The sequence below is a fragment of the Rousettus aegyptiacus genome, unplaced genomic scaffold (assembly GCF_014176215.1).
Source record: "Rousettus aegyptiacus isolate mRouAeg1 unplaced genomic scaffold, mRouAeg1.p scaffold_m13_p_10, whole genome shotgun sequence".
NCBI lineage: Eukaryota > Metazoa > Chordata > Mammalia > Chiroptera > Pteropodidae > Rousettus > Rousettus aegyptiacus.
In genome coordinates this window covers 28,196,856-28,218,463 of record NW_023416285.1, presented here as the reverse complement: position 1 = coordinate 28,218,463, position 21,608 = coordinate 28,196,856, and the positions used below count along the sequence as shown (strand labels likewise).

The 21,608-nt window shown below is 35.4% G+C and overlaps 2 pseudogenes; both read left to right on the top strand.

Annotated features, from left to right (window-relative positions):
• Window positions 1-2,927: 2,927 nt before the first annotated feature.
• LOC118609060 lies at window positions 2,928-3,045 on the top strand (annotated as a pseudogene).
• A 3,173-nt stretch (window positions 3,046-6,218) lies between these two features.
• On the top strand, window positions 6,219-6,337 carry LOC118608774 (annotated as a pseudogene).
• The last annotated feature ends 15,271 nt before the right edge of the window (window positions 6,338-21,608 follow it).

Genomic DNA, 21,608 nt, shown 5'->3' with positions numbered 1-21,608 from the left:
ATAGACAGAATCTCAGGAATGTTGAATCAGAAATATGACAAAATGCATTCTTCTACCAAAGAGTCGAAGATATCATAATATACTTTATCTAAATAAATATAACTTTAATATAAGTAAACTTCTAGTTTAGTGCAACTTGGAAAATAAGTTCAGACCTACATAAAGGAAAGTGAGCTGGAAAGATGAAAAAGCAAGTATAACTCTAAAAGGATAATCTAAATTACAATTTAGAAAATATTTGTAAAAAAAAAAAAGTTGTCTTTGCAGAGTACACACAGTCTTAAAGGGAGGTACCAAAGAGTCAAAAAGACGACAAATAATACCAAGCCAATTATAACTTTTAAAAATAGCATTATCTCAAGGAAACACATGAGTGCATGGAGGGAGGAGGAAAAGTTGGTTAAGAAAAATAAAAGGGAAAAAAATAATGTAGAACAAAAAAGTATCCCAAAAACTGATGAAAGAGAAGAAAGTGGCGCTCTAGATAAATAAAGGACAGTACAAAGACATGGAGTGGGAGTGAGGGGAGACATAAAAGAAAGACACACAGAGAGAAATGACATCAAAAGTAGATTGATATAGCAGTCAAAAAAACATCTTTCATATTTCAAAATGTAGGGTGGAGCCAGCTCTAAGATATTCAAATATGTCAATGTTATGAAAGAGGAAAAGAGAATAAAGACCAAGAAGCTGTTCTAGATTAAAGAAGACTAAAAAAAATACATGATCCTTGATAGCTTCCTAGATTAAAAAAAAAAGTTTTACAGGTGTTGGGACAATTGGGGAAATTTGGATATGAACTGCATATTAGACAATAGTACTGAGTCAATGATAAATTTTTGGGAGCGTGACAATTACATTGTGGTTGTGCCGAAGAATGTCTTATTATTAGGAGATATATGCTAAAGTATTTAAGGGTAAGAAAAATAATAAGATTCAACTTATTCTCAACTGGTGCAGGGAAAAAATGTAATAGAAAAAAAAAGAGACTGAGTAAATGTGGCAAAATATTGACAATTAGTGAATGCAGATGAAGAATCTATGTGTTCATTGTATTATTCTTATAATTTGACTATAGGTTCAAAGTTTTTCAAAATAGAAAAGTTTCTCAAATTAAAAAAATAACTTTCACAGATAACCTTTGAATAGATAAGTAGTGATATTGTTTACAAAAAAAAAATGAATTTTCAGCCATGCTCCACTCTTGTTCACCATCCTCCTCTCCTAGAACTTCATCAAAGGGGGACTGTGTGAAATCCAATCAGTACTAGGAGCTGATTATTCCACACATAAAACAAACTGTATTCTTTGAGGGTTAGTGCTCTTCGTATAATTAGAGGCACAAGAGTTTTCTACTGCCAGTTACTTTGTGGTATCTATTGGGTAACATCGAGAGAAAGAAAATGGGAACCTCTAAGTGCAAATTCAGCTTGTGGTGGGGGAAAAAAAAAAAAGCTGGTCCTGAGGAATTTCTTTTCCTAGACTGAGGTAGCAGTTTAAAGTCTTGAGTGGACAAACATGGAGAGATACTTTGACAGAGCCATGTGACTCATAGCTCTTGGGCAGACATGGATGATAGAGAATAGACTGATTTTGGTAGTCTATAAAAAGAGAAATATTTTAAGAATTTTTTAATTATCAAAAGATTAAGTTCTCTAAAACATACATGATGAAAAGCTCTAAAAGAAAACTTCCCCAATAGGTAGAATTTGTGTTAATGAGGAATCATTCTAACATTTAAAATTATAATTAACAATTCTGTAAGGATGAAAAATATGGTTCATACATTTCTGATTTCAGCACAAATTGGTATACATTTTTGGTAAACAATCTGGCAAGAAGTTTCAAGAGTTGCAAAAATATTATTACTTGGATTACTTCTCACAATTTATGATAAGATAAGAAAGACACTATGAGAGAGAGGAGGAGGAGGAAGGAAGAAGAGGGAGAGGGAGAGAAGGAGGAAGGGGAAAGGAAAAGAAAAGGATAGGTGAGCTGTCTATAACAAGAGAGTCATTTCAGATATTTATACTAAAAGAAAAAGGGAAAAAGAAAGAAAATGCTCAATAATGATGAAATATTTGCATAATGCACAAAAACATGAAGTACGTAAAAGATTTTGGAAATCATAAGGCTATATGAGAAGGAAAATTCTACTATATAAATTCAAGTGAGGTATATAGAATTAAATATTGCATCTACATTATGATTCAAGCCTGCAGTCATGAAGCACAATAAGAAGTTAATCTGTTGAACTAAAATCAGGAAGTAGTGTTTATCCTTTTAAAATCCTCATTGCTATTGTTAGGAGAGTAGACTTATGTTAATTGCTCTCTCAATAGGCTAGGGCTTGCCTGAAGCAAAATCTACTATAGTGAATATATCTTTTGGGGTGCCAATGAATATAAATTTTCTCTTCACCTCTACTTCAGACTGTCCATATGAAATCATGTTAAATCCTCATTGTTCCTCAAACTATTCTGCTAAAAAAAAATCTTTTCAAGGCACAAAAATAATATTTACAAGACTAGAAAAATTATGTATGCCAATTTGATGAGCTCATTTATTTTAGGTTTTCACCTTTACAGTGTGATTTTAGAACTGACAATACTTCTGTTTCTATTTGCCATTTGAAAAAGGGCCACACAATATACCAAGGGTTAGAATAGGACTCTAGAGTTAGGTAAATCTGAGTTTGGATCCTTTTTGTGTTTTCTAGTGAGTATCCTTGGGCAAATTTCTTAACGCCTCTTTGTACTTCAGTTTCTCCATTTGTAAGCTGGTACAAAAATTATATCTATTTTATAGAGTTATCATGAAAATTAAATGAGTTGATGCACACAAAGTTCTTAGCACAGTGCCTGGTGTGCAGTGATGCTAGGGAAGCATTAGAGATCATTGTTGGTTCTTCTTAATCTGCCATTTTTTTCTACAGCCATGCCACCCTGAATACACCAGATCCTGTCTGATCTCAGAAGCTAACAGGGTGGAGCTTGGTTAGTACTTGGGTGGGAGACCACCTAGGAAGACCAGGTGATGTAGGCATTAAAAAAAAACAAACGAAACCGTGTCACTTTTTCCCAACAGGCAGTTGGGTCTAGGGGTGGTGAGAATAAGGCATATTTTTTAATACTGTAGGGCTTGGTTCTATATTTAGAATCATTTTCATTATGGCCAGAATATTCATGGCTAATATTCCTTGAAGATATCTTTGGTGTCCTAGTTCTATCACCATATAAGATATTATATTTAGTAATATAATCATAAGGGTGTGGGAAATTTTTCAAGAAAAATTTTGCAGAGTTATATCTAGATACGTTACTCCGTGAGTCCCATAGAATATATAAGCAATTGAGGGGAAACTGAAGAGTAAATTTAAGTCCTCCTGAAACCATTGCTAATAGAGTTCACTTCTCTAATACTTCCTTTCGAATTCCCAAAACCAACCAGGGTTTAGATTACCCAGAAGATATTCAGACAGTTTATGTAGTCTGCACTTCTGTCTTTCCAGAAAAGTCAATTGTGGAGTAATAGGAATTCACCTAAACTTTTCTGAGGGTCTAATTTTCTAATTCGGCCATTTTCAGGAAGGCAAGAAGAGGACCAAGAAAACCTCTTTGTAATAAGCAGAGATCATTTAATGCTAATAAAGAAGATAAGTATGCAGATTGTGTCCTGTTATTATTCACCAAGCAGTTCTGAACATTTATAACGAACAAGTCTGTAGAAGGGTACAGTGGACAAACAGCTGGCACTATTTTTGCTCGCAAATATTTTACACTTTATGTGATAAAAAGATATTCATGAATAAACAAATTACAGTGAATAGTAAATGCATACAAAATATGATCCTCAGAGCATATTTCTGAATAAGCTTTAAATCCTAAAGGCTTCACTCCAGCAAGAGGTATTCTTTAGGTTCTTGTTAGTTTCACCAGCAACTTATGTCTTGAACTTTCGACATTTCATTAACTGAAAGAAGAGGCTGGGGCAATCACTGTCGCAATAGCATGACTGCTATTTTTTTTTTTTCTTCTCTAGCAGCCACCAACTGATAGTTACAAAGCAGCACCTCCTAAGGATGTGTTGAGAGAGTTCCAAGGCTCAGCAAAGCTCACGCTTTTGCTATCAGTAGTGTAATTGGACACTTGATGTAACTCACAGGTTAATAATCAAGTGAGCATCTCATTGGATTAAAAAATGCTAAGGTTGCTGCCCTAGCAATGAGGGAAGGCAGTACCAAATAATTTCAGCTCGTTTTTCTGGTTGACATTCAGCAATATTATTTATTGACAGGTCAACCTGACCTGGGTTATGTCACAAAAGACCACAGGGGGCAGCTGTGGAAGCAAATCAGTGATCTTAGCATAAGGGTCACACAAAGCATTCTGTGTGCATTTAACAAATTCAAGTACCATACTATATAAGCCATATTTCCTCTGTGGACTAAAAGTAAAACATGTCTTTCCACTTGTTTAATTGGTGAAACATTTTATTTTGGAGCAAAATTTCACTGAAAGTAGTCTCCAAAAGTTATTTCTAGAAACTTGATCAACATGATGATAGAATAAAAAGCCTATTCCTAGTAAAGGTCTTTCGGTACATATAATCGAATGTCCAAAGTACATTAAAAAACAACTTGTTTAGGCACATCAAAAGTGACTTAAAAGTAAGCACAAATTTGGTGCTTTGTTTCATTATAATTATAGAAATGATAGTAAACATTTTATTTTTTCTCTTTCTAAAACAATACCTAACATATTGTAAGCTCTTGATAAGTATTTCTTGAACAAATGAATAAATCTTTGGCTATCCTGGGAAAGTAGAATTCATTTGGCATTTCACCTAATATTAATTTCCTGGTGATTTCCACTGGTATTTTAGGGACAAGTTTTGATACCCGAATAGCATAATTACTTGCTATTCAAAGCGCGGCCCACAGACAAGCATCATCAATATCACCTGGGAGCTTATGAGAATCACAGAACTACTTAACACTAAAGTTTGAGAAAACCTGATTTAAAACAAAAGAAATCATTTTAAAATTAATATCAAAGCCTATCTTAAAAGAAAACACAAGGGAAGTAGATCTCATAAATGGTGTCAGAACCAAAGGTGGTGTTTGAAAGGTCCAAAATATCACTTGCATGTGTGGTGTGGTAGTTACATAAAGTCAAATGGCTGTACCCAAGTAATTATGAAACTTTGGGTAAGTTTCTTAACTGCCTTAGAGTTATTTGTAAATGTACATACATATATACATACATACATACACACATACATACATACATACTTACATACATACAGGCTGAGATAGAAGTCTTCTAGCCCTAATGGGACTTTTTTCTTGTCTTCAAGTGCCTTGGGTTTTATTTCCTATGAATCAACAGGGACATCTTTTTCACCCTGGGTTATTCCAGGTTGGCCATTGCATGTGCCTTCTGTCTCCCTCCCACCCACCTGACTCTGCAAATTGCCTAAGACATATGCTATATGCTATATGCATTCTGAATATACTTCTGTCCCATGAAATGTAAAAAAAGCATTTATTCTGAAAAGCCCTTGTCATTTCAGATAGATTAGAAAAGAATTTACTAATATGTATTACCCGTGTGCTTACTTGATTAATGGGGTACAGTCAAATTCTAATGCTTGTCATACTCCCTCTTCAACACATAATCACTCCTATTATGCCTCAAATACCAGGCCAGATGTCTTTTTTTTCTCTCTTTTGCACAAATTTTTGAAGAAACCAGTTATGTGGTCATTTTAACTATGTTGATTTTTCCAATCCATGAACATAAAATATCTTTCCATTTCTTTGTGTTTTCTTCAATTTATTTTAGTAATGTGTTGTAGTCTCCAGCACATAGGTCCTTCACCTTTTTTGTTAAGTTGATTCCTAGGTTTTTTATTCTTTTTGTTGCAATTGCAAAGGAATTGCTTTTTTAATTTCTTTTTCTGAAATTTCATTATAACTATATAAAATCACAATAGATTTTTGTACATTGATGTTATATCCTGCAACTTTACTGTATTTGTTTATTGTTTCTAATAGTTTTTTGGTGGAACCTTACAGTTTTCTATATAAAGAATCATGTCATCTACAAAAAGTGACTATTTGATTGCTTCGTTCTAATTTAGATGTTTTTCATTTCTTTCTTTTGCATGATTGCTCTAGCTAGGACTTCCAGTACAATATTTAATAAAATTAGTGAGTCTATGGCCATGCTACCCTGAACAAGCCCAATCCCATCTGATCTTGGAAGCTAAGCAGGGTCGGGCCTGGTTAATACTTGGATGGGAGACCACCTCGGAAGACCAGGTGCTGTATGTAGGTGTAAAAAAAAATAAAAAATAAGGGATTGTAAGCTAACAAGGTCCTTGCAATCTTTGAGGTCAACCAAGGATTGCCTCGCCTAAAAATAAATAAATAAATAAGAGTGGTGAGAGCAAGCATCCTTGTCTTATTCCTAATCTTAGAGAAAAGGCTTTCAGTTTTTCACCATTAAGTATAATAGTAGCTGAAGATTTGTCATATATGGGCTTTATTATTACCCAAGACAACATACAGATTTACTGCAATCCCCTTTGAAATACCAGTAGCATTTTTTAAAGAAATAGAACAACAACAACAAAAAATCACCAGATTTGTATGGAATCACAAAAGACCTTAAATAGCCAAAGTGACCCTGAGAAAAAAGAACACTTCCTGACTCCAAATTATACTACAAAGCAACAATAATGAAAACAGAATGATATTGACAGAAAAACAGACACAGTCTAATGCAACAGAATTAAGAACCCAGAAATAAGCCCACATATATATGAGCAAGTGATTTTTGACATAGGAGCCAAAAACATACAATGGAGAAAAGAAAGCCTCTTCAATAAATGGCACTGGGAAAATTGGAAGCCACAAACAAAAGAACGAAACTAGACTATTATCCTACCACACAGCAAAATTAACTCAAAATGAATCAAAGGCCTAAATGTAAGACCCAAAATAATAAATTGTATGGAAGAAAACATAGGCATTAAACTCATGGACCTTGGTTTTAGAGAGAATTTTATGAATTAAACCTCAAAGGCAAGGGGAGTCAAAGCAAAAATAAATGAATGGGATTATATCAAATTAAAAAGCTTCTGCACAGCAAAAGAAACCATCAACAAAACAAAGAGGCAACCAACTAAATGGGAGGAGATATTTGCAAACAATGCCTCCAATAAGAGGCTAATATCCAAAGTATGTAAGAACTCATACAACTCAACCACACACACACACACACACACACACACACACAAGAACAATCCAAGAAGACATACAAACAGCCAACAGACATAAAGAGGTGCTCAGCATCACTAGCTATTAGGGAAATGCAAACTAAAACCACAGTGAGCTACCACTTCACACCTGTAAGAAGCTATTATCAACAAGACAAGTAATAACTAGTTTTGGAGAGGTTGTAGGGGAAAAGGAGCCCTTATACACTACTAGTGTGTATGTTAATTGGTACAGCCATTATGGCACAGCAATCCCTCTTCTGGATACCTCCCCCCAAAATTTGAAAACATTTATCTGTAAAGATATATGCACCCTGATGTTCATTGCAGCATTACCACAGTGGCGAAGACATGGAAACAACCAAAGTATCTTTTGATAGATGATTGGATAAAGAAGCTGTGGTACATATACACAATAGAATATTACTCAGCCATACAAGAGATGAAATACTGTCATTTGCAACAACATGGATGGATCTTGGGATAAGCAAAATAAGTCAGATGGAAAGTGTTGAGAACCATATGATTTTACTCACATGTGGGACATTGAACTGAAAGCAACAAATGAACACAATGAACAAACAAAAATTCATAGACACAGACAACAGTTTAGTGGTTACTAGAAGGAAAAGGGAAAGCAGAGGAGGTAGATAAGGGTAAAGAAGGTCAAATATATGGTGACAGAAGATCTGACTTTGGGTGGCAAACACACAATGCAGTATACAGATCAGATATCATTGAAGTGTACATTTGAAACCTATATAATGTTATTAACCAATGTTGCCTCAATGGACTTAATTTTTAAAATAATATTAAAAAGAAAAAATAAAGATCTGTTTTGTATTTTCCAATTTTATGTTTGTATTGTTTTATTATCTTAATGAGTTTTTTTTTCTTTTTTTAGCACATTTAAGGGGATTCTTTAGAAAATAACTGCTGGCGACGCTTTAAATAAAGTTAAAATCCTTATTTATACTGCTAGACTAGATAGATATTGTGGATTTGACATGATTTAAGCAAAACATTACTAATAAGCATAGTGATTATCAGCAAATTATGACTTAAGTGGCCCTGAACAACACCCAGTCTCACCACTGCCACCCAAGTTTGTGTGTTGGGAACTTCCATTTGCGTAATACAAAGACTCAAAACTGGAAAGCCATATGGTTCTGAGGTAAACCTGATATGGAGACTTAAAGATATCATCAAATTCGTGCCACACCTCTCATCAAGATGTGAGGTCTATTTCCCCTCCTCTTAAATCTAGACTAGCTCTACTGCATACTTTGACAAATAGAATGTGGCAGAAGTGACTGTATAACCTTCAAAGCTAGGTCTTCGGAGATCTGTATGTTCTGCTTCTGCCCCTCTTAGAACATTCTCTCTTAGAAGTCAGCCACCATGTCAGAAGTACAACTACCCAGAGACCACCATGCTATGAGGAGGCCCAAGCTAACCATGTGAAGGAAGGGAGTCCACACGGAGGAGCACCCAAAAGCCATATACTGGAGTAAAGGTTGCTTGGAACTTCAGTCCAGCTCAATTACTGGGTAAGTGCAAATGAGTGAATGAGACAGCTAATGCCAAGTGGAGTAGAAGAACTACCAACCAAATTCTTCCTTAATTCCTGCCCCACAGAATCGTGAGAAAATAAAATTATTATTGAAAGCCCCAAGTTAGAGAGGAATTCAGCAATAGATAACCAAAATATTTGGCAACCAATTATTTTCTCTCTTATTACTTACAGTCTTTCTCCTATCTCTATTTTTCCTAACTGGACTGCTCATTCTGCTCTTGCACACTTACTAAGACATTTTTCCTGAAACCTTCAGACAAAACTCTGACAGGAGATAGGCTAACTGGCTTAGTAAATTATCTGACCCTCTGGGGCAGAACCTTTTGTACTAATCAATCTTATAGGTTATTGGCATTTTTATGGGTGGACCTTAGTTGACCAGGTACCCACTCTGCTCAAATTAGTGCCTGACTTTGTGCAAAGAATGCACAGAGAACCTGGCGCTCCTTTCCTGAGCAGGGCAGTTCCTAGGGACATTAGGCTCTGATTTTTTTCTAGTTTTGCCTGAAACTTCATTTAATGATAGAATGTAGATAAAATATAGGATTTATCTAGATATGTGGGATCACTTGAAAGATAGTACAAAGGCATATGATGATTAAGACCATGTGACAGTAAAGAAAGGAAGATGGAACAAGAAGATACATGATAGTGATAAACAAGAGTTTGGAGCATAGACGAAAAAGAAAGACAGTAGAAATTTTGGAAATCATAGAAAGTATAAGGCCCCAAAGATGTTGTTTACTGTGTGTTTCTCTGGTAAACTCTAATAGTAAAAATCATCGTTTACACAATGGACATATGGATATAGCTATATTGCTTGACTTGTAAAATTCGATGGTCTATATGCTTCCAGATGCTTTCAGAATTTTTGAAATGGTATTTCCTTTGTAATTTTTTGAGAAATTTCCAATTTGAGATGTACATCATCTCAAAAATCAGGGTTGTTGGTATACTATGCAGATGATTCAGCACACTGGGTGCAGAAAAGAAGGAGAAAATTACCCAAATGATTATCCAAACGTCAAATAACATAGCCTCTTACATCAATGAATTTCGAAGTCTAGATATAGCATATGCATTTCTCATGGAAGAGAAAATATCATTCCTTCCCTCAAGCTTATATAAAATAAAAGATTTTAAGCAACAATCTTTCCAGTATTACTTGAACTAAACTTTATTTTAATCAAAGACCGTATAATGAAGAAATAAAGGACTTCGATTTTCAATGTTCTTTCTACAATATTTGTTTATTTCCATCTACTTTATAAAACTATAATCAGCAGTGTATCACAGAACTCGAAACTATAAAAACAAATTCAATGAAATGGATTTCAATATGTCTTGCATTCATTAAGCCAAGAACATAAGAAAAAGTATGGGGATACCTGGGAAGAATACATATACCAGAATGTGGTCAAATGTACATTTTGGTGAGGGTGCTACAGAAAAGAAGAAATCTTTAGCCATTTGAAAATGTCCCTCATTCACTTAAACCCTTAATAGAAGATTCCCATTGCAATTTGGCTAAATTCCAAATTTCTTTTCTGGGTCTCAAGTCTGCTTACTTCTCTGACCTCAACTCTGTATACTTTCCCACACCACAAGCTAGTCCTGCTGGTTTCTCTGTTTTTTGAACAACTAAATCTCTGCTTTGCCTTAGAGTGTTGGCTTTTGCTATTTTCTCTAACTATAATGCTTCCCACTAAATCTTATCGCTGATTCTTTCTCATCTTTCAGGACTTAGTTCAAATGGAAACTCCTCAGAGAGGTTTTTCTTTGCTGACCATCTGTGAAGACAGAATTCTAAGATAGTCCCTCAAGATTCCTGGCCCTGGTGTATGCATATGCCTTCTTCCAGTTATTTAATCAAACACTAATCTAGCTCTTGCTATAAAGGGATTTTGGAGATGGAATCAAAGTCTCAAATCTGCTGACCTTAAAATAGCGATATTAACAAAGTAGATCTGACCTAATCATATAAGCCTTTAAAAAATAATTTTCTCTGGCTTGTAGCAGGAGTCAGAGATTCAAAGCATGAGAAGGACTTCACATGCCGCTGATGACTTGAAGATGGAGAAAGTCAAAGAATTTGGACAAACTGTGGAAGGTGAGAGTGGCCCCACCGACGGCTGGCAAAGAAACAAGGATCTCAGTCCTACGACTGCAAGGAACTAAATTCTGCTAATAATAGCATTGTGTTTGGGAGGATGAACCAAAAAAAGGGCTACATAGTAGGACTGACAAGCTCAGTGACTTAAAGCAACTACATAGGATGGACTGATCATAAATTCCTAACTCGGCAGGTCATAGTGAGTAGTCACGTCCCAGGACTATAGCTTTCTTAGCAAAGGTCAATCTTTACCTTAAGCCCTATCCATTGTTCTTATGCATCTAGTACAACATACCTTTGAAATGTCAGAGTAATTTTCTTTTCCAGACCCCTCAAAGGCACAACCGCAGGCACCAGAGCATGAGACCAAGAAACTCATTGTTATCTTGATGCCCGCATACCGTCTCTATTTACTGTTAATGCTCAGTGTTAGCTATCCTGTACCCACAAAGGTAAAAGGAGTGTCTCTCCATTTTGTTTTTTATCCAATTCTAGAGATGTCCCCCACTTTGCTTTCTCCCACCTCCTTAACCTACCACCAGTGGACTTCATGTAATATTCCTTACATTTTCTCCTTTGCCTCTAAATGCATAAAATGAATGGCAAAACCACCATTTTCTGAAGCACTTTTTCAGTCATTGAGATCTTGCTTCTGTGCATGTCCTCTGTTTTTTGTCTCAAATAAACTCTCACAAAATTTTTCTTTAGATTTAAACATTCTTTCATTGACAGAAGCGTATTATCTCACAGGACCTTCAGACGAGAATGAATCCCAGTCAACACCTTGATTTCAGCCTTCGAGACCCTGAGCAGAGAACCCAGTCCCACTGTGTCAGACTCCTGACCACCAGAGCCATAAAATAATTAATTGGTGATGTTAACTCTGTTAAGTTTATGGTCATTTGTTACACAGCAATAAAAAACTAATGCACCATTCTAATCTAAAAATTAATCTGAAAATATCACACTTCAGTCATTGTTATACTCATTGTCAATGTTTATACATTGGCTTGCTTTTTTTCCTTTGTAATATAGGAAAATCTATGAAATTAATATTACTTATTTGCTCGCTTACTGTCTAAATATCCCTCTGTTAATGTTAGACTGTAAGCTCCATAGGTGAGTATAAAAGGTGCTCAAATATTTGTTTAATTAATAAATACCTAAACTTAAAGTTTTTTAACAAGATTTTTTGAATCAAATATGTTTTATCAAATCATTTTTATCAAAAACTTTTCATCAAAACGCCATTCTGAAAAACCATTTTAATTATGTCTTCTACCTGCTGTAGCAGTCCCTTAAAGAACTAAATACACTTCCATAATATAAATTTCAATTTATAATTAGGGTTCAGCAAGATGAAACATGCATAAAAATGAAAACATACTTCTAAAAGACTCAGCTAATTATTTGGTTCACCCCCAATGCTACTTTTTAAAAATGTAAGTTTTCATTGATGTGGAATGTCCTAACAAACACGGTAACAAATAATTTCACAGGCCAACAATGTAAATCACCAAGAGAAATGTCCTCACACCTAGGAAAAACCTTTTCATGTTAATTTTCTTTATTAATGGGCTAAGCCAGATAGCTCTGTCGGCCCGTCCAGGTCCACTTCCCTTCCTTCTCCATCCTACTTTCTACTATAGGAAGTTGGCCTATAATTAATTGTGTCAACAGACTCTTGAGTATCCTCTAACTTCTGGTGGGTTTATCCCAGTGCTTTCCAAGAGAAATAATATGAGATAGGCTAGGATATTATATAAATTTTTTTAATTTTCATAATTTTCTAAACATTTACAATTTTCCAGTAGTACATTTTAAAAATTAAAAAGAAACAGGTGAAATTAGTATTAATATAGCTTATATATTATTTATAAAATATTACTGGTATTGACAAATATATATTTAGTAGTATGTTAATATTTAATATGTGCCTTGAATGTATATGTCAAAAATACCATCCTTCTATTTTTAATGAACATAAAATCATTAATGTTTTATTTTACATGTTCAATACTAAGTTTTCAAAATTTGGTATGTTTTTCATGCTTACAACCACATTTTGAATGCTCAGACGCCATCTGTAACTAGGCTACCATATTAAGCAGTGCATTTTAGCCCATGAAAATGCCTGGTATTGGCTCATGCAGAGGGCAAAGAGGGATATTTATTCCCTGACCCTTACCCTGTGGGGTCACCTTAGACTTTCTTTGTCCTTTATCCTGTAGGCATAGCTTCTCCCAAGGTGGCCTACTCTACACGTGGTCCCTTCTGCGTTCTGGAAACCATTCCCTAGTCTTTCCCCTTCAAACTTAGGGATGATAATAATGTTCTCCTTTATGATTTCTATAAACCTTCTTCAAACATCTACAATTTTTCTTTTTTAAACCCTTCTCAAATTATCTTTAGTTGCACTCTGTTTTCTGCTAGGACCATTTTTGACTCACGGCTCTTTCACTGGGACTCTTCTAAAAGGTTGAGGGGCCGTTTCAGGAAGTATTATTTCAGGAATAATCAATTCCGAATATGTACCTATCAAATAATAGGGTAGCATACCTAAACAGCACACTAACAAGCAGAATTAATTAAAATTTAATAAGCTAAAGATTGCTTAATGTAATTATAAAGGTGCCTAAAGGGGTCATATCTTCTGTATTTAATTTAAAAATTAGCATGATAGAAAAGTTGTTACATTTTTAAAAGTGGAAACAATTAAAAACCTTCAAATTTCAATATCTTCCCATGTTCTAGGACTTCTATTCACAGTATTCTAGCAAGAATAACAATTCCAGAAGTCCAGACAGGCCTGACATTTTATGGATCAAAATAGTCTCTTTCAGAAGAATGTGGGAAACAAATAAAATAAAAAGATCCACTTATATCACATAGATATTGACTTTTTTAGCTTTATATTATTGACTTCTAATGTTTATTTTGATTAAGAAGTACTGTTAACAGGTTCCAAGAAGAGAATTATACATATTGTTCTAAGTAGTAAATAATACGCAGATTTGAAGAAAAAAAAATCTTCAGCACAAAGAAAACTTTCTCTATGCCCCTTTATGAAAGAAAAGAAGCTTATCCAATTGTGTAGTGTAATCTCTCATGTAAGCTATTTGGGGACTTTTTTTGAACACTCTTTTGAAGCTAGGAAATGGATGTCTCTTTTATCACAAACCGTGATCATAATTTCAAATTTTTATGAAACAGAAAATTTAATTATGTATTCTTCTCTAGAAAAATTCAGATATATCAATAAAATATTTGCTTTTGTAGATATTTTCCTTGGCCGAAAAAGTTGTTCATGAGACAGATGGAACAATCTATGCTGAAACAAAAAGTACTTGGGCTTCATAAATTGACCTTAATCTAATGTGGGGAGAACATTTTCTCTTCTCTCTAAAAAGTAAGGTGCTTATATTTTTCTCAGAGAACAATATGAGAGTAAGCACACTATTGCAAAACGTATTCAAAGGAGGTTCCAGGAGGCATAGTGGAAACAAAAACACTTATAAAATCAGTTTTCAAAGCTGAACTTCATTTGTCTCGCTGATGCCACCCAATGCCCTTTGTTTTGAAATAGTTAACAGGTATCCTCTAGCATCATGAAATTCTAGGGGCACTCAATTTTCTTATAGCTAACCTACACTTAGATATTGATTAAAATAGAATGGGGAACAGGGATGTTACTTTCACTGATGTATACATGGATTCACCTGAAGATACTCAGATTTTAAGGACAATCACTAGTAAAACTGCAAGAAGATTGCCCCAAACCTCAGCCACTTAGATTTGGCCAAGAAGCCTGGTTTTAAATGACAAACTCTGTCAAACAGCAAATTCAGCTTTATGCTTACAATATTCTGTTCCTGCTCAAAGGGAAATAGTTTAGAATGTTAAGAGATGAACTTGTTATATAAAGAGTCTCAAGAAGAGTATTTTCTGGGAATGGGTCCAATGAACTACCCAAGGTATTCTCAAAATTGTTAACACAAATATCTCTTAGTCAATCATTAAGCAAAATTTCACCTACAAAATTCAGTGGTCTAGATTTTTAGGTAACTCTTCCCCAGTACAATGTGTTGAGAATTATAGAGGGAAAAGAAACATTGCTATGAAGAAGGAAAGTGTAAGACTTAGAAGCACTGTGGGATAAAAGGTAAGAAACAACTCAAAATATAGGTATGGTGACTATCTTGACACCGGAAGACATTATAACATCAAAACTTTTTAAAAATTTTGTAATGATAATGAGATTTCACAACTAGAAGGTAGTAACGTGGTGGTAACATTCAATGGGGGAAAAATGCTACTTCCTTTGAAAGTAAAAAAATATATCAAAAGCATTTATTTTAAAATCATACTAACAGCCACTAAAAACCTGGCTCAGTTTTCTCAAAATTATCTTTTCTAAAAGTCTTTGATAAGAAACATAATACATAAAAGAAAAAAATAGAAACATATTGACATTATGCTACAAAATTATTCCTCATAGTGGTATGATACTGTATCTTTCTGTAAATACTTACTTTTCAATTTTTGCTTCACAATAGAAAGTAGATAATAGTATTTTACCTAAATTCGGATCGTAACAAGTTATCAAGAAATTCGATACTGTTATTTTTTAAAAATTTATATTTATACCAAATAAGACTTCAGGTTCAAGAAATCTTATTTTAAAAGGAATTCTTGGATCATTGGGGAGAAGTGTTTATACTCGGGGAAAATGTTAATATCAGAGAGTAAAGCACATTCTTTCTTTGGAATGAAAACACAAGGGAGAGTATTTTAAAACGCTCATTAAAGGCAACTGCTTAACTATTTGGAAAACCCACTGAAAATATTAATGCATGAAAAGTTTCACCTTTTTATTTTTGAGGTGCATAGATGTGAAGCCCAACTTGTTTCCTCTTTGAGTGGGAGAAGCATTTAGAGCCACTTGTCTGGAAGAGGAAAATGCTTCTCCATTGCAGCTGGGGCCATGCTGTGTCAGCCGCTTCCCTTCATGAAATGAACATAGTTACCTTGAAGGAAAATTTGCATTAGGTCATAATTTTCCTCATTTTGTATTTTTCTTGCCTTCTGAGGAAGTGGAATAAGTCCTCAGCTTAAAAATAGGCCCTTTTTTCTTCACAGCAAATATAAATTAGAGGTAGAAGACACATAATTCAACAAAAATGAAGGAAAGAGTTTGAAAGTATACTGTTTTGGGTGTCTCCCCTCCCTGCCCCCACCTCCAGGTTGGCTCTTGTTTTCCTCCAAAGCATTATCAAATAAAATATTTTCTTAAATCTTTTTTAGATTTGAGGATTTTAGTGAGAGGAGGCTAAGGTTAACATTTTCTTGCCTTTTTCATTTCTGTTTTCTTACCTCTTTCTGCTTCAGAAAGTTATGGAAACACCCAAGAAACAAGTTCTAAGCTTGTCATTCTACCCTTAAATTAATATTTCCTTAATTTAAAGTTTAGAACTTCTATTTCTTCCATACGGAACTGAATACTACAGCAGAAGTGCTATCTCATACTTTACAAAAATTTTAGACTCTCAGTCACTTCCTATAATTCAATCATTATTTATAATTTTAGTATATTTCAAGACCATTTTTAGAACATGCAGAATTAAATGTTTCAAGTTCTGTGTATATCTCAGATAGAATTATACTCGTCTTTTTAAATAAGCTGCCCAGGAAATTCTTATGTACCTTAAAGCCTGATGACCACTGCCATGGAGAGTCCTCCATGTTATGAGAATAAAGAAAAAGTTGAAAATTTTTTTGTTGTTGTTTTTGGTCACCTAATCTGCTACACACACATGCACACATGCACACCTGACTATTTGGAAATAATAATGTGTTGTATTTGATGGACATGTAGTTGGGTTGGTTACACGCTAAACTGATATAATTGAGAGCTGTCCAAATTTAATACATTAGCTAAAACAGAGTTTATTTCTCATGTGTTGTCCAAGGGAGGTAGGTGGCTCCAATCCAGATCATTGAGGGATCTAAGTTAGCGCTACCTTGTTGCTCTGCCTCCTCTAAAGTATTATGTATGGCCTACGGTCACCACTCACTGCTAACATCACGTCCACAATCCAGCCCGCATGGGGGAAAGAAATAAGGCAGAGGGAAATAAAATTTCTTTAAAAAATGTGATCTACAAATTGTATACTTTACTTTTACCCACTGGCTAAAATTAAAAAAGAATTTAAACAAACGAAAACGGCTTAGTTTATACAATATACCGGGAGATAGGATACTTTTAACTTCACCAGGAAATTCCCAACGTTTCTCCTTAATTTTAATTAATGTATCCCTATGTGATATAATCAATGCTGATAAATCATTTTTAATCTTACTACAGAAAGTTGTAGCAATTGGTCGGCCTATTATTCTCCATCTTTTCATGAAAAAAAAAACTTAATAAATTTCTATCTTGGAAAAGAAAAAGGAATCCTAAAAACCACCTTCTCAAATTCTCAATTCACAGCTAGAGAATGAGCCAGAAATTTAATAATTTCTTTTATGAAATGCTAACTGGCTTAGTAAATGTAAAAAAAGTATACATGGATAGAATTTGCAAAGTGAAGGGAAATTCAATGATAGACAATACAGAAGAGTAAATAAAATGATGTACATACAACATTCATTTCTCTTCTCCCCAACAATGACCCCTAATCACAGTTATATTTGGTCTCGCTAAAAACATTGGGTATAAATAGAGGTATAACCAGTCATCTAACTGATTCTTCTTCTTTATCACTTTGGGGAAATGAAATGAGAAAGGTTTTAGTGGTGTACACATCCTTCGCCTGATTAAATCCATTGCATGACTTCTCATTAGTCTTGGGGTTAAAAACTCAGTCGGAAAGGAAATAAACCCAACATAAACTAGATTGCCATTTACAAAAAAAAAGTGGGAGAGTAGAAAGGGGGGATTGACTTACATAATGAAAGTTTTCAAGGCTAGAATATTTTTAGGTTCAGCTAGATGAAGTGTCTCAGATGATATCACCAGGACTGAGTCTCACTCTTTACATCTCTCTACTCTCATTTTGTCTATTTTAGCTCTATTGTCAGGTAGGTTCTTCACTTATGATAGATGCTAGAAACTTCAGGCTTATAGTCCATATGCAGCGATCCCAACAGAAGTAAAATGCCTCTTCCCTAGTCCCATAACTGTCTCACTGCTTTCGATTTAATTGGCCTTGATATGAACATGTGGGTCAGATGTCCAGAATCAATCATTGAAGTCAGAGGTATACAATTTCTCATTGGCCAGGTCTGTGTGGATGTTGACCTTCTGAAGATGAAAGTGAAGTCAGATTCACCTAGTCACCTGTAATGAAAGTGGGGGAGAAGAATAGCCCCTCTGTGAAAATCAGGGAGTGGACCTAGGAGAAATGGATTCTGGATAGGACAAGACATACATATTTATGACAGTTTACCTCTAGGCTGTACGGCTTCTGCATATCTTTTCCTTATACCCCAAATTTCAAAATTCTCCAACCGAACTAATAATATCATATGAAATAATATGGGATAAAAAAAAAAAGAAGAAACATGTATCAGCACCACTCAAGTTTATTCCACTTTCCATGTCCAATCAAAGTCTGAGTCCAGACTCTCTTATTAATGTATATTCCTCATGGTCCAGAAACCTATTGAAAAATGATACATTCACTACCTCCAACAAACAATATACATTTATGAGGAGGAAACAAAATAGCTACCATAAAATCTTCCACTTGAAAAAGGAGAAATGGGAGGCAGGGTGGCATGTAATATGCTATCTGCATATATATGATCCTTCTGGACTGGAGCAAAGGGGTGCCTCGTCTTGGCTTTGGAGTGAATGTCTCTGGGAGCCTTTCCCTCTGCTCTCGGACCTGTCTTCTGGGATGATTCTCCATGTAATTTGTCCTGCATGGCCACAGCTGAGAAAAGCCCTGGGGAGTATTCACTTTCTGGTTAACATGCTGTTTCTGCTAGTGTGGGTTTAGGATCCTGAGTGTTGCCTTGAGGAGTTGAGCAATCACGGCCCCGAGGTTATGGGCGTTAAAGTTTCTCTGGAAACACAAGTTCCTTAAAAGTTTTGTAAACTCTACAATCTATTTGTTTTCAGTAAATTCATTGAATTAGAAACAAAAGCCGGGGTTAGTATTGATGCCTAATCTTTGAAGCTAGATGCCAAAGAGGTTGTTTCTTTCTTTGGACAACTGACCTTGATATTTTGTCAATGGGTGAGTGGGGCTCCTGGTTTCAATCTTATTTTCCCATTTTATTCTACCCTCCCCACCTTTGTTAGCACCACGTTTAGATTGAAGCAGAGGGTTTGACTTTTTAAAACTCCAAACGGTTAAACTGCTTCTGATTCTCAGCTGCTTTGGATTTCAGGGTGAGGGCTAAAGGGCTGCTCTGAGTGTTTCCTCTGCGTCCAGAGGAACCAGCATTAACTGCAACTTGTGTCTTTCATAGAGGAACTCACTAAACCTCACGAGGAACCAGTACATTCCTGTTTTTGTTCCCCAAACATATCCTCTAAACTCTAGTCTCAGTAGGCTCATGCTTCGAGCCCCAAGATATCACAGACAGCAAGTTAATCAATTGTTGTGTTTATTTCTCAGCTAAAGAAAGAGAGGTCTTCATTGCTCTTTCCTACCTGGATTCAGCTAATGCCATATTTTAGAGTCTGTTACTTTACCACACTTCAATTCTTGAACCATTTATTAAAATAAATAAATAAGGTTCCTTCCAGGTCTAAGTGACTAAAGTATATCTCAAACTGGCTGGTTGGGTAAGAGGAATTTACTGGTTCACAAAACTTGAAAGTAATGGAGTAGCTCTGTTCAGTGACGTCAGCGGACTCCCTTCTTCATCTCTCAGCTCCACTTCCCTCTCTGTTGGCTACATTGAAAAGACATTTCCTTTGAAAGTGTAGACTTAAAAAAAGAACAGGGTGGGGAAGGTTCTAAAGAAAGTAACCTCCCAGGCCGATCTGATCATAAATTCCTAACCGGGCAGATCATGGTGGGCAGTCACGCCCCAGGCCTATAACTTCTTAGTGGAAGGTTTCAAATCGGCCCTGTCCATTGTTCTTATGCATCTAAGTTAACACACCTTAGAAATTCCAGAAGTAATACCCCTCCAAGGGGGGCAGTAACTCTCAAAAGAGCACATAATCTTGTTAATGATCCTGCAATCCAATCCCTGCCTTGATTTCTCCAATCTTCCTTATGTCCCCTCCTTAGTTTTAAATGCATAAAAGAAGCTGCAAAACTGTTATTCTCCAGAACATTTCAGAACATTTCAACTCATGCTCCCTAGCACGTGTCATCAGTTGAGCTCAAATAAACTATTATAAAAATTCCAAAGCATGGACATTTCTTACATCGACAAAAGAATTGAGCTTTTCCATTTCGCTTGCCATAGATTTCAGTTTGCATCACATAGCGCCAGTAATCCCAGCAGAAAAAAAGTAATTTTCCCCAACACCACCACCAGCAAAAGGCCCAGAGTTAGCCTTATTGGTTCTGATATGCCTGGCTTGTTACGTTTCCTACTTAATTATTTCTGTGGGAAGAGGTGGAGGTTGTTCTCTGGCCAAGGTTAGTTTAACATGTGCCCACTCTTAACACTGAAGGTAGACTGGCTTTCTTTCCCTGAGCCTGGCCGCGGTTTGAAGGCTGGTTCCCCCAAGGTAAATCATAGTGTCATTGCCTGACAAAAGGTGAAATCGATAGATAATGACCAAAAAAATGACTTAATACTCAATGTGACCTGCATGACCCTGTACATTCTGGCCCCTGCCTATGTCCCCAGCCTCACCCGATTGCATTCGCCAGCCACACTGGCCATACGCCACTTCTCTTTCTGTTTCTGGACCTGCCTTCTGTTGCTGTGCCCCTCCCCCTGGGGCAAGACTCCTCCTCATGCCCCATCAGATTGGTTCATTTCTGCTCATTTCTCAAAGGCTTTTCTCAAAGTTCAATGATCACTTCTTCCAGAAAAGCTTAAGTTGACTTCTAAACTGAATTTCATCCTTCCTTTTATCTTCCCCCCTCACCAGCCTCCAAATTTCTCCTTTATAGTGTTTGTCATATTGGAATTATTTAATTGTGTAATTGCTTTTAGCTATACTAGGACAAAATGTATCTGTCTATAAAATTGAAGAGTATTTATTAAATGAAGAAATGAAGTACTTAAATGGACAAGCTGAAGGAATGTGTGGTGCTAAAGATAACTTTTTTCCTCCCAATAATCTCTACATTTCTGGATCCGGTTTTCCTCCAATTCTTTCCCTGATACAATTTTTCCCTATGTGTGTCCACGAATGTCTTAGAGAAGCTATGTCAGTTACATAGCAACACATAAATGTGAGGCAAATGTGAAGCAAAAATAATTTTAAATTAAATATTTCTGAAGGATATATCATATTGCTCAGTGCAAAGTACTCATACTCTGAGACAGACAAACCTGAGTTCTAGTGTTAGGTCAGCCATTTCCTAGCTCTTTGATTGTAGAAGTTATTTTCTGAATTAACTTTTTTTTTTTTTTAGGTGAGGCAACCCTTGCTTGACATCACAGATTGCAAGGACTTTGTCAGCTTACTATCCCTAATTTTTTTATTTTTTA